At 47.9% G+C, this 13,752-nt stretch overlaps 1 protein-coding gene across 4 annotated transcripts in view; it reads left to right on the top strand.

Annotated features, from left to right (window-relative positions):
• PIP4K2B (phosphatidylinositol-5-phosphate 4-kinase type 2 beta) overlaps positions 1–13,752 on the top strand; it is a 371,685-nt gene that overhangs the window by 236,890 nt on the left and 121,043 nt on the right. The gene's annotated exons all lie outside the window — the stretch shown is intronic.

Here is a 13,752-nt window from a genome sequence, read left to right on the forward strand (position 1 = left end):
AAGGTGGCGGTAAAGAGCAGAAAAACCACGTGATTTGGTGAAAGTTGGCTGAAAAAGTCCTGCTGTGTGTATGCAATACAGGTTCAGGGCCGACGCCCTTTGTACAAAAATCCAAGGGAAAGTTTGTACAAAGTCCTATCATGTGTATGAGGCTTTAGTTGTTGACTGCTTGGAGAATGTCTTTCAGGGATGGCTTTTCCTCTGTTAGGGCTCTGGCTCCTGGGACTGATACCAGTGACTGTCCCTTTAATTTCTGCCGCTTTACTCTCTTGTGCTGCTGTTGCTTGACCCTGGCTCTTCACCTTGCAGAAGGGCTGGTCTGGTATCAAGATTGCTGTGTCCCCCTAGAGTGTCCAACCTTTGTGGGTGTCTGGCCAGGTATGGCAAACCCCCTCCATCTTTGTGGTATTTCGTATGCCCCCGCAGCTCTATGCAGAGCGTGGCGTTGCTTTTTTCCCACCCTTAGGGAGACGCCACAACGTTCTTCTCCACAAGGCGCAAGCTCAAGCTATACAGTCAGTCAGCCAGTCCACCCATCATCGTCCATCCCTCACCACACAGCATTACAAGGCATCCAGCATGGGAGCGGGTGTGAGGTCCGCGCTGCTGCGTCTGCTCAACTCGACATCTGGTCATGCCCCAGAGATTTTCTAAAAGCTCAAAAAATTTACTTATACTGGAAAGCGCCTGTAAAATCTTAAACCCATGTTACTATATGCTGGCTCGCCTTATTCTCTGCTTTGCTTCCAAGTATGTTAACAGATGGGCACAATATCCCACATCTGGTGGTCTTGCCTGAAGGTGTGCAGACTCCATGGGTCCATGCATTTCTTATTTTACTTCACACTGACCTCAAGAGAAATCTGCACAAAGCTCCTCTGCAAACTGATTATTGAATTGCTTCATCCTGAATGACAATTGGCTCTTTTCACTGTGACAAAATTAACTATCGCCAAGGCTTGGAAAACCTCCATAATCCGCTTCAAAGCTGTCAAAAATCATATGAACAACATTATGGTTAATGAGAAATTGGCAGCCATCTTATCAGACACCCATGGAAAATTCCTTTGGGTTTGGCAACTTTGGATAGCCCTCTTGATCCGACAACACCCTCCTGTCGTTTTTTTTTGCGATCCTCCGCCGCAGACCCTGTGGAATTCTTCTTTACTTCCCCCTCTTTCTGATTGTTTTTTCTGTTATTTCTGGTCATGTTTATCTGGCCACCAGGCGCTGCCCTGGTTTGGATGCTTACAATGTATGCATTTTTGGTTATTTATAAAGCAATCCCTTTGTTTAATATTAGACAGTTCCTATCTGTGTATCCAGACAGGTGGTCAGATGCTCCTGCGATGCCAAATCTTAAGCCATGGCTTGAATCCACAATTTCCTCGACTCGTTATTTATTTTCCTTTTTCCTTTCTTTGTTTCTTTTTCTCTTTATTGCTATAAATATTGTGAGGCGTTGAGCCTTGGTTATGTACGTCTTTCCTGTCTGTACTTGATTATTCTGCATTGTAACTATCTAATAGTTGGCTCTATTTGACTGCAAGTTAAAGAGGAAGTAAACCCTGATGGGTTTACTTCCTCTTTAATTCCCTGCAAAGACAAAGCATAATGGACTACTATGCATCGCATAGTAGTCCATTATGTGTCACTTACCTGACACAGGAGCCAGCGATGTCACCGCTGTCCCCTGTAGTCCGGCGCATCCATCTTCTCGGTGGGGTCTCGCAGCTCCGCCGCTGTCATTCGGCGAAGCCGCGATGATGTCTCTCCCGCGCATGCGCACGGGAGCCGACACGCGCGGCATCTTCGTCGTTGACGATGCCGCGCTCAGTGCGCCTGCACACCGCTGTCTACGGCGCATGCGCCGTAGACAGCGGTGTCTGTCTTCGGGCAAATATCTCCTAAACCGTATAGGTTTAGGAGATATTTCTTGGACCTACAGGTAAGCCTTAATCTAGGCTTACCTGTAGGTCAAAGTGTGTTGTAAGGGTTTACAACCACTTTAAAGTGTTGCTAAAGCAACAATGGTAAAATCAGACTGTATGTACAGTAAAGCATGCTTGTTATACTCACTGTGGAACCTAAGGGGCCTTGTGTAAAAAGGCTGCTTGATTTCGTATGCACAGATCCTCCTCTCCCGCTGACTCCAAAACATGTCCGACATAGACAGCCTTTGGAGTCGGGCTGCGCATGCTCAGTTTGGCTTGTTGCTAGAGTGCATGTGATCAGCACAGGGACAATCCTGATGGGGGTCTGGAGCCCTGCAGCCTCATTGTACTGCTCAGTGCAATATGCAAACGCCTCCTACAAGCTTCACCAGGAACAGATAGAAGTCACAAGTGTTTAACCTTTAAAATCTATATTTCTGATTTATCAATCAGAAGATATGATATGGGTTTAAAAGAGAATTCTATTGACAAGGAAAAAGGTTTAACATAACACCATTTATTAGAGTAAGTTACAGGTCTATCTAATACACAGAAAATATCTATAGTCTAAGTGAGGGAGTAAAATATTAGGTTAAAATACAACAAGAGTACAGATTACATTCATTACAATACAAAACAAGACATATGACAAGCAGGTATACCTTTAAGTGCTGGGAGATGATCTGATAATTTACCTAATATTGGTCCATAGCTCTGGTCAGTCTCATCTGCCATTATGCTGGTTTTGGGTCTCCTTAATAAAGGGCCATTTCTCATTGACTTGCACAGGACCACCCTGATTGGTTAGCCCTCTCCTCCCCTGGGCGTATTTCTTGCAGGATTGGTCCATTTTCTCATAACTTAATTTCCCCTCAATAGCACCTCCTCTTTTGGGGTTTAATTGGTTAGTGATAATTAGTCTGAAGCCCACTTAATTAAAGAGGAAGTTTGCTCTTGAATAGGGCACTTAACTATGCATAGTCCTAGCCGGGGTAAATTGTCCATTCCTGAACAGATCAAAGAAATATTTTAACCACTTTCAGACCGGACCATTTTGCTGGTCAATGACCAGAGGTCTTTTTACAATTTGGCACTGCGCTGCTTTAACTGGTAATTGCGCGGCCATGCAATGTTGTACCCAAACAAAATTTGCGTCCTTTTCTTCCCACAAATAGAGCTTTCTTTTGATGGTATTTGATTGCCTCTGCGATTTTTATTTTTTGCGATATAAACGTAAAAAGACCGCAAATTTTGATTAAAAAAAATGATATTTTCTACTTTTTGTTGTTAGAAAAATCCAATAAACTCAATTTTAGTCATACATTTAGGCCAAAATGTATTCAGCCACATGTCTTTGGTAAAAAAAAGTCAATAACTGTATATTTATTGGTTTGCGCAAAAGTTGTCACATCTACAAACTAAGGTACGTTTTCTGGAATTTACGCAGCTTTTAGTTTACGACTGCCTATCTCATTTCTTGAGGTGCTAAAATGGCAGGGCAGTACAAAATTCCCCAAATGACCCCATTTTGGAAAGTAGACCCCCTAAGGAAATTGATAAGTGGCATGTTGAGCCCATTGAATATTTTATTTTTTTGCCTCAAGCGATTGAATAATAACAAAAAAAAAAATTTTTTTTTTTTTACACAAAGTTGTCACTAAATGATATATTGCTCACACATGCTATGGGCATATGTGAAATGACACCCCAAAATAAATTCTGCTGCTTCTCCTGAGTACGGGGATACCACATATGTGGGACTTTTTGGGAGCCTAGCCGCGTACGGGGCCCCGAAAACCAAGCACCGCCTTCAGGCTTTCTAAGGGCGTAAATTTTTGATTTCACTTCTCACTACCTATTACAGTTTTGAAGGCCATAAAATGCCAAGATGGCACAAAACCCCCACAAATGACCCCATTTTAGAAAGTAGACACCCCAAGCTATTTGCTGAGAGGCATGTTGAGTCCATGGAATATTTTATATTTTGCCACAAGTTGCGGGAAAATTACAAACTTTTTTATTTTATTTATTTTTTTCACAAAGTTGTCACTAAATGATATATTGCTCACGCATGCCATGGGCATATGTGAAATGACACCCCAAAATAAATTCTGCTGCTTCTCCTGAGTACGGGGATACCACATATGTGGGACTTTTTGGGAGCCTAGCCGCGTACGGGGCCCCGAAAACCAAGCACCGCCTTCAGGCTTTCTAAGGGCGTTACAGTTTTAAAGGCCATAAAATGCCAAGATGGCACAAACCCCCCCCCCCCCCCAAATGATCCCATTTTGGAAAGTAGACACCCCTAAATTTAGGGGTACACTAGTGAAACTAGGTAATAAATGGCGGGTGCCCTGAAACTATAAAAAAAAATAACTAACCAACCAGCGTCACCTGTAAGTTATATGGTGATCACTGGTGAAAGGGTTAACTAGGGGGCAATCAGGGGGCTTTATGCGGTAGTATATGGGGGTCCCTGGCGCTATAAAAAGCTGCGGCGAACCCAAATACCTACCTGCCTAACTAGCGTCACCTGTGACACTAATACAGCGATCAGAAAAATGATCGCTTATTAGGCTGGGTTCACACTGGAGCGATGCAGGAACGCCACGAATCCGCGGCGGGTTCCCGCATCGCATGCCTCCCGGCGGCAGTTCACACTGCCCTATGCGAACTGCTGGGAGTGTCAGTGAAATGTTAATGACACCCCCAGATCAGTTCGCATATCGCAGTGCGATCTGCAAACTCGATCGCATGGTGTGAACACCCATGCGATCCGATTCTGCTGCGGACCAAAAAAAGGGTCCCGTGCGAGTTTGCGGCAGGTGCAACACGAATTCAGCCATACTATCTGTATGGCTGAACTCGAATCGCACAGTGATCGGATGTGATTTGCAGTGCGGTGTGAATCACATCCGTTCTCATAAACCGCTGCAATGTGAACCCAGCCTTAGTGACACTGGCGACGGGGGGTGATCACGGGGTTAAACCTTTATTGGGAATGAATGAATGGCCGCCCCCTCATCCCGGATCGCTCCCGAACGAATACCGACCGCCGCAGACACCGGGGCCCCCCACCCGCGGGAAGGCAGGGACGTATATATACGCCCATATGCCTGCCCGTGCCATTCTGTCGACGTATATCGTCGTGCGGCGGTTGGCAAGTGGTTAAGCATATCAACCACCCTTTGAAATGGATAAATGGTTGATTAGCACGGAAGAATACACAAGCCTTTATCTAGCAAATGAATTCGGCTCCGTACCGACTACACACCCAAATGGTATCTGTTCCTGGGCCTTTGACTACCACATTGGGTAAACAGCAGGACATCTCCCTAACACCCACACTTAGCATACCTGTAAGACAAAGGGATTTTTAATTGAATTATATACGCTGACCAGAAGGCTGTCCCTCAATTTGAAACCATATAGCCCTGTGGGTGGACACGGCAGGGGGGTAAGCTTCTTGTGCATTGTCTCACTTGTACAATTTATATATTTTTTAACCTTGATTGTAATAAAAATCCTTTTCATATATTTAAAAATTACCTTTTTGTTTTCATCTTAATTTGCACCGTCAAAATCCCTCTCTTCTAACTTTGTAATTTTTTTCATTTCAAATTTGGGATGTGGTGCAAAACTAATTGGGTGTTTTCTCCTGTATAGTCGGACCATAACGTGATTGACCTTGTTAATTCCCAGTGGTTTCCTGTTTGTAAGACCGGTGGCAGCTATCCCATCTATTTCCCCATCCACTTGTCTTGACATATCCCTTCAGTAGTTCTATAACAGGCAGTCGTGTAATTACATCTCTGCTGACTCCCGGTCTGTACCGCCCATGGAGATGGTGTCCTAAAAATTACAGCTCGGGATGCTCTGGTTCTGTCCAGCCTCCACTATCCCAGTGGCCCCCGCTCAGTGGCGGAACTATCAGGGTCACAACAGGCTTTGGTGTTCTGCTACTGTGGGGAGTCCCCAAGCAGTGTTGGCAGTGAAAAACCTACTCCCACATGAGCCACTTCTACTATTCCCATCCAGTGCCACCTGTCCAGCGCTACATGTCTCCTATCAACCCAGTCCTTTCGCCACTCTTCCAGCGCTATCTGGCTTCAATCAACCTAGTCCCAGGAAACTATACCGCCCATGCTGCTGTGTGAGACAGGCAGAGCAACTAGTGTGCTATGCCCATGCTGGCCACTAATAGAGCAGCGTAGGCTATTATGAGGATGGGTGGTGAGCCTAAGAAGGGCGTATACAGCGAGAAAAGTGAAAACTGTGGATGGGGGGGGGGGCGGTGCAGAAGTCTCAAATGTGGATAGGGGGGGGGCTGCTGAGTTTAGAGATGAGAGCTGTAGATGGTCGGGGGGGGGGGAGGAGTGCTGGGTGCAAAGGTGACAATTGTGTATTGAGGATGATTCTGGCTCAATGTTTAGATTTCTCTGTGACACGAGATGTCCTTTGAGGGAGACCCTCAGCCATGCCATTTTGACCCGTGGCCACAGCTTCTTCCTTGTTTATATGGGTCATGTTGCTGAAATTCCAGGGAAGAATGGCATCGCCAGATCCAGGAAGCTTTGCTGAGTAGATTGATATGCAGCTTGCCCCACTAGCCCACCGGGGATCAGTGACAGGGTGCTCTATGATGCAGCTCTGCTCACAAGCCCAGTTCATTGAGGATGATTCTAGTTGCAGGGGTGACCACTGTGGATGAGTAGGAGGGTTGTTACCTGAGGGCTGTGGATATGTGGGAGATGGTGTGCAAGTAATCAGTGCCCATCAGCACTCATCAGAAAAGATGAAAAATTACTTTTTTGCTAAATTTTATAACGAAAGCAAAAGGTGTTTTTTGTTTTTCAAAATATTCAGTCCTTTTTTTGTTTTTCAAAATATTCAGTCCTTTTTTTGTTTTAGCAAAAAAGAAAAAAACCCAGTGATTAAATACAACCAAAAATCTGTCTAAATACAATTATACAAATTTCATATGGGTACAGAGTTGCATGGCTGCACAGTTGTCATTCAAAATGCGACAGCGCTGAAGGCTAAAATTGGCTTCGGTAGGAAGGGGGTGAAAAGGGCCCAGTATTGAAGTGGTTACAGTAGGCTGAGACAAATTTGTTTTCTCTGTCTGTATTTTGTGTGGAGAAAAGAATATATAATGGAAGTGTTTGAGTTTAATTGTGCTGGTGTTTCTCTTTGATGTGTGTAGTGCAGCTAAGTCTGTGCAGTGTGCACACGTGCCTGTGTATTCATTTGGCTAGCATTACTTAAGTTCATAGTCTGTCATATTACCTTAATGGTTCATTATGTAGGCCCCCTTTTTTTTTTTTTTTCTCTACAGCGCCTCCAGATCAGACAACTTGGATCCGGCCCTGTCTTGTCACTACTTTCCCTCCCCCACAACTTCTGTCACCTACAGCAGTCACTGCCTTCACATGGCTTTACTAGCACCCTTCATGGTTTTTTGCATGGGGCACTGATGGTTCTAGTTATGCCTCTACACACGCTGTCAGTGTTCCCTTGCCTGTGTCTCCTTGCCTGTTACTGTTCAGGATCTGTAAGTGAATATCAACTCTGGGGGTGGCTTTGGCATCATTTAAGGGGGTTGGGGAGGTGATGTCATCCTGAACAGGGAAAAGGTGGGGGTGGGGGTTATTGCTGGCTGACAAACTGGGGGAGATGGTGATTGGACACAGGGATGAGGGGGTAAACGTTATAGCACTTTAGATATTATTTTTCTCTTGCATTCACTGACCGACACAGCTACTCTCTGTAACTAAATGGGTTGTATAGCCTGCCATTAGGAGAACTAGGCAAAATTGTTACACAATACACAACTTTTAATCCCACCCCAGGGGGGCGGACCCTGTGCTATCAACCCTCCTCACTGCTCCCAGCAGCTTTAGTTTTTTATTTTGCCTAGTAAGAATGACCTAGGAACCCTGCAGGCCCTCTCTGTCCATGTTTTTGCTGCAGGTTTGCTGTTTTTTGCACAAGATGTAAGATCCTGTGATAGTCTATCAACTGCCGGCTGGGTGACAGGCTGGTTAATGATATCCTTGTAGTCTCCCCAGTCCGACCATCGAGCGCGAGCAGGCCACAGCGAAGGCTCGGCAGGCCACGCCATGCCTCCGCTCCAGAGGTGGTCGGTGAGCTTCAATGCTCCGGGGTATACATATGACCGGGCTACTGCTGTCTGGATCACAGTATACCGGGCCAACAGCTACCCTGTAACTGTGCAGGAGTAGGTCTGTGATGGAATGTCTCCCAGCTCTTCAGGACTGGTAAGTACAGCTCTCCCTGCTTCGGTGGGGTGAGCGGCTGGGCATTCCCTGGGGGGTCAATTCGGGGGCCGCCTCAACTCCCCATCTTCACTCCCAAGTCCCTATCACCCCTCCTTCCCCCCCCCCCCCCCCTCTGAGGAGGGTGTCTGCATGCGCTGCGGGTGGGGTGTGTGTGTTCGCTGTTTTCTCACCTGTGAGGGCTCTGTGCGGCTTGCGTTGGTCCTGGTCCCGGGCTGGGGGGTCCCAAAAAGTGTCTGTGGAGGGTGTTCTTGCTGTAGGCAGGCAGCACGTTTCTATTTTTTGTTCTGTCACCGCATGGCGCGGTCTGGCGGCCATCTTGGATGTGGGAAAGCCTGTATTCCCCTGGTGAGCTTCAGCAGCCATCTTCTTTAGGATCTCCTATTAGTTGCATTGGCGGCCATTTTCTTGACGCCTGAGCCCTTTTTTTCGCCGCCGTTCTCTTGTGGCAGCATTACATGTGCTCTCGCTTGCTGTTTCCTGTGTCCACTGTGTGTACAGGATGCTGGATGGCTCTTTGCTGAACGCTGAAGCTAGCTCTGCAGAACGTTTCACCACTGTTTATAGCTGCTGCTGCTGACTGTTTTCTCCTCTCTGTAACTGGGAACCTACTAGGGACTACAGGCACTGCTGGTGGCATTCACAGAATGCCCCAGGGTGGTGAGTCTAGCGCTAAGTACCCCCCCCCCACGCGGCGGCAGCAGTATGGTGGGACCTTCACTGTCCTAAGTCCCCTCGCAGGTGGCACAGGCTAGGGTCAGCATGGCTTCAGAAACTGGTGTTTATTCCCCTGAAATCCAGGCTATAGCAACCGGGTCACCTGCGGTTAGCGCGGTGAGCATGGACACCCTGACGGCGGTCCTTGACTCCTGTGTTGCTAAGATAGAGGCGGCACGTGGCAGGAAAGGTGCACATAAGAGCCCCCTGCCCCCCCTCCCCTGGGAGAGCTCTCATGCAGACTCGGACCTGCTGCAGCTGGTGACCCCTGCTCTGACCTATCAGACGTGGCTGACCAGGACCATTCGGACAGTGAGGATGATTCCCCGTCCAGGCGCGACAAAGCGCTTGTTGGAGCACTTATCACAGCTGTGCGTGATACCCTGAAGATTCAGGAGCCAGCGGATGCCTCTGCTGATGTACCTGTCCCTTTTGGGTCCCGCAAGCCAGCACGTTTACCTAACCTGTTCCCTTATTTGACTTATTTTGACAAATTCATCTACAGGGAATGAGGTCACCCGCAACGGACATTTTCAGTCACCAAAAATTTGGCGGTGCGTTACCCCTTTGAGGAAAGCCTTCTCAAAAAGTGGTCGGCTCCTCCGGTCGTGGACCCCCACAGTATCTAGGTTAAATAAAGTAACCACGATCCTGGTTGAGGGGACTCCTGCATTCAAGGATCCCACGGACAGGAAGGCCGAGGCGGTGGCTCGTTCCTTGTTTATGGTCGTGGGGTCAGCTGTGCGACCTGTACTGGCATCCGCACTGGTGTCGCAGACACTGACTGAATGGGCAAAACTTTTGCACCGCGAATTGGGAGAGCAGAACGCCTCCCCTGTCTGCGTGGAGCTAGCAGACCAACTAGTGCAAGGCCTTAAGTACGTTTGTGACGCGGCCCTGGATACTCTCCCTCTGTTATCCAAGGCTTCAGTGTCGGCTGTGGTGCTGAGGCGCCTAATTTGGCTGAAATGCTGGTCTGCTGACAAGGCATCCAAGAAAGCCCTGACGGATCTTCCCTTTCTTGGCGAGCGGCTCTTCGGAGCCTCGTTGGATGACATTAAGAATGCCACTAGTGGTAAGAGTACACTACTCCCACAGGCCAGGAAGGCTAAGGAGCCTCGCCGCAGGCAAGGGCCCTCTTTTTCTGCTCACAAGCGGCTTTTTCGTCCGCCCAGTGCTTCGGCAAAACGCCCCCAGCCCGACAGGATGCCCACGGACGGTCAGAAGCGTCCCTGGAACCGCAAGGTTTGCCCCCCACCTTTTCGGGTGGAGGGGTCGTCTTCGGGAGTTTGCAGCCCGTTGGACCTCCCGGTTATCCGACCAATGGGTCTGCGATCTGATTTCCACAGGCTACAAGATAGTTTCTCTCTTGGCCGCCAATCAGATTCTTCCCCTCCAGCATACCCGTGTCCTCGGTTCGCCGGGAGGCCCTGTTGGGGGCGATAAGGGACTTGCTGAATCAGAAATGTTGGCGTTTGGCAGTCGGGGAAGCCCACTACCTTGATTTTGATGAAGTGGGACAAATCTCCGTTGTCCCTGGATCGGCAGATTCAGGTGAGTCAACCAGTCAGGGACTCCCTGATCTGGTGGTTGAGGTGTCGGTGATTCAGTCCGGAAAATCTTCTTCCTCTGACATGGACGGTCATCACTACAGACGCCATTCTGTCCAGCTGGGGTGGAGTGATGGGGATTCAGTCGGCTCAGGGCCTCTTATCGGCGGAGGAATCCAGGTTGCTGGTCAATCTGCTCGAATTGAGAGCGATCAGGCTATGCCTCCACACATGGTCGATGAGTCTTCAAGGGCGTCCGATCAGCATACAGTCCGACAACGCCATGGCTGTGGCGTACATAAATCACCAAGGGGGAACAAGAAGCTCAGCCACTGCTCGGGAGGTCGCTCACATACTTCGGTGGGCAGAGCGACACGTACCGGCCCTGTCGGCCATTTACATCCCAGGGGTGGAAAATTGGCAGGCGGACTGTCGACAGATGCTGGACCCACGAGAATGGGCATTGCATCCGGAGATATTTAGGCTGCTGTGCCTGCGGTGAGGCACACCAGATGTGGATCTATTGGCCTCCCGTCTCAATCGGAAGGTACCAAGATTAGTGTCCAGGGCCAGAGATCCGTGAGCAGATGCGCTGGTGGCTCTGTGGGATCAGTACCGGCTGATCTACGCCTTTCCGCCACTAAAACTGTTGCCACGCCTGCTGCGCAGAGTGGAAGCCGAGGGGTTCCCAGTAATCCTGGTTGCCCCAGATTGGCCTCAGCGGCCCTGGTACACAGACCTGGTGTGTCTGGTGGCAGACGCTCCCTGGCGACTGCCGTTGTGGGAGGACCTCCTATCTCCAGGTCCAATCTTTCACCCGCTTTACCATCGCTGGCTTTAACGGCATGGCTGTGGAAAGCCAGGTATTGGGGAACCGGGGTCTGTCTGACTCGGTGATTCCAACTATGTTGAGGGTGCGGAAATCTTCTTCCTGGAAGATATACCATCGTACTTGGAAGGCCTATATCTCCATGTGTGAGGAAAAAGGGTGGCATCCGCGCTCTTTCTCTATATCCAGGATCCTGCTGTTTCTTCAGCAAGGTATAGACCAGAAGTTGGCGTTGAGCACCATCAAGGGGCAAATTTCAGCTCTGGCTGTCTGTTTTCCAGCGACCCCTGGCGTCTCACTCATTAGTGAGTACCTTTGTTCAAGGGGTGCGACATGTAGTCCCTCCGATGCGTCCTCCGTTACCTCCGTGGGATTTGAACCTGGTGTTGGCACTTCAGAAGCCGCCGTTTGAGAATATCGGGGCGATTCCCTTGTTGGCTCTTTCACAGAAAGTGGTCTTTCTAGTGGCCATCACATCGGCCAGGAGGGTTTCGGAATTGGCAGCCTTGTCATGCAAGCGGCCTTATCTGGTCATCCACAGGGACAAGGTGGTGTTGCGTCCGCAACCATCCTTTATACCGAAGGTGGTTTCGGCTTTTCATATCAATGAGGACATTGTATTACCATTGTTGGGTCCTACACCGAAGCACCCCAAGGAGGTGGCCCTTCACACTCTCGATGTGGTTAGGGCTCTGAAGGTGTTGTCTGCCACAGCCCCCTTTCGGAAGTCACACTCACTGTTTTTTGGTGGCTGGTCCTGAGAAAGGCATGGCGGTCTCGTCGGCCACCATTTCCAGGTGGATCAGACAGATTGTAGTACGAGCCTACGCCTTGAAGGGGCAGGTGCCCCGCTTTCCAGTCACGGCCCACTCTACAAGAGCAATCGGAACGTCTTGGGCCTTCCGACACCAAGCGTCTGTCGCTCAGGTGTGTAAGGCGACAACCTGGTCGTCTGTTCATACTTTTCCCAAGTTCTACAAGGTAGACGTCAGTGCATCGGCTGACGCTGGGTTTGGCCGCAAAGTTTTGCAGGTGGCCGTATAGTTGCAATTGAGTTTTTTCCTGGTTTTTCGATAAAAACGCAGTACTGTTTTGTTAGTGCACTGTTGCATTTCTTCCGCAATGTTGTGGTCTTGGGGATCACTCCTGTTGAGGATACCCGGTTATATGGTGGAGTTTTTCCACACACTGCTGTTTTTTTTGTGGGTTTAGTTTCACTAATTCCCACTTGCCATGGTGGATGAAGGTTTTATGCGTTTTTTTCCCACCTCTCGTTTGGCACTGTTTGGGGATGTCCCATTTAGTTAGAGAGGAGCTGTCGGTCGGTGAATATAAGAGAAAATAGGATTTTTGTACTCACCGTAAAATCCTTTTCTCTGTAATTCACTGACCGACACAGCACTCACCCCTCCTTTTTTCTACGTTATACTGCTTGTTGACGTACTGAAGCTGCTGGGAGCAGTGAGGAGGGTTGATAGCACAGGGTCCGCCCCCCTGGGGCGGGATTAAAAGTTCTGTGTTTTGTGTAACAATTTTGCCCAGTTCTCCTAATGGCAGGCTATACAACCCATTTAGTTACAAAGAGGAGCTGTGTCGGTCTGTGAATGACAGAAAAAAGGATTTTACGGTGAGCACAAAAATCCTATTTTTTTAATGTTACACTGAGTTTATTATTTTTTGGTTACTATTATAATGTTAATTATTGAGCTTGAATTTAATTTGTATTGCAAATATAGGAGGGATTTCCATCATTCCTGCTAAGTTTTTTTTAATTTTATATGTCTTTTTTTAAGTTTGTGCATTATATGTGACATGACCAGTTGCATATCATCGGTATTGTGGTAATATTGAAGTTTGAGAATACCATACATTAGTGGGTTCTACCATTGTTAGATTAGTAAGGTAGTGTTTTTTTTTTGTTTTTGTTTTTTAACACATGCCAATGTTTACTTGTGCCATGTGCCAATGTGAAGCAGCATGTCCCGGCTCTTTCTTTCTGTGTTGCAACTAGGGATGTGCTCAAATGCATACACTGAATGCTGATCTCAAAGCTGCAAGAAACTGTATTACAGCAGAGTACAGTGGGTATAATATATAATTATGGCCATGTTTCTACAGTTTATTGATTAAATCGTGTAAGGGCAGTTTTTCTCCAGTTGTGGCTGGAGGGGGAGAGATCGCATGTGAAGATCGCAACCATAGCCAACAGAAAACCTAGAGGAATTTTGTAGATTCAATAGAATGAACTAACCATTTTGCACATACATGCTTGAAATTTACAAGATTGTCGCCCCAACTGTCCTGCTGAGCAGTGTGGCTGAAGAATGAGGGGGCGTGATTTATGTTAAAAGTGAGTACACCTTCAACATAGTTACATAGTTAGGTTGAATAAAGACACCAGTCCATCCAGTTCAACCTGAGTG

Source organism: Lithobates pipiens, unplaced genomic scaffold, assembly GCF_037356315.1.
Source record: "Lithobates pipiens isolate NorthernLeopardFrog02 unplaced genomic scaffold, aLitPip1_a1.2 Scaffold_28, whole genome shotgun sequence".
Lineage (NCBI taxonomy): Eukaryota > Metazoa > Chordata > Amphibia > Anura > Ranidae > Lithobates > Lithobates pipiens.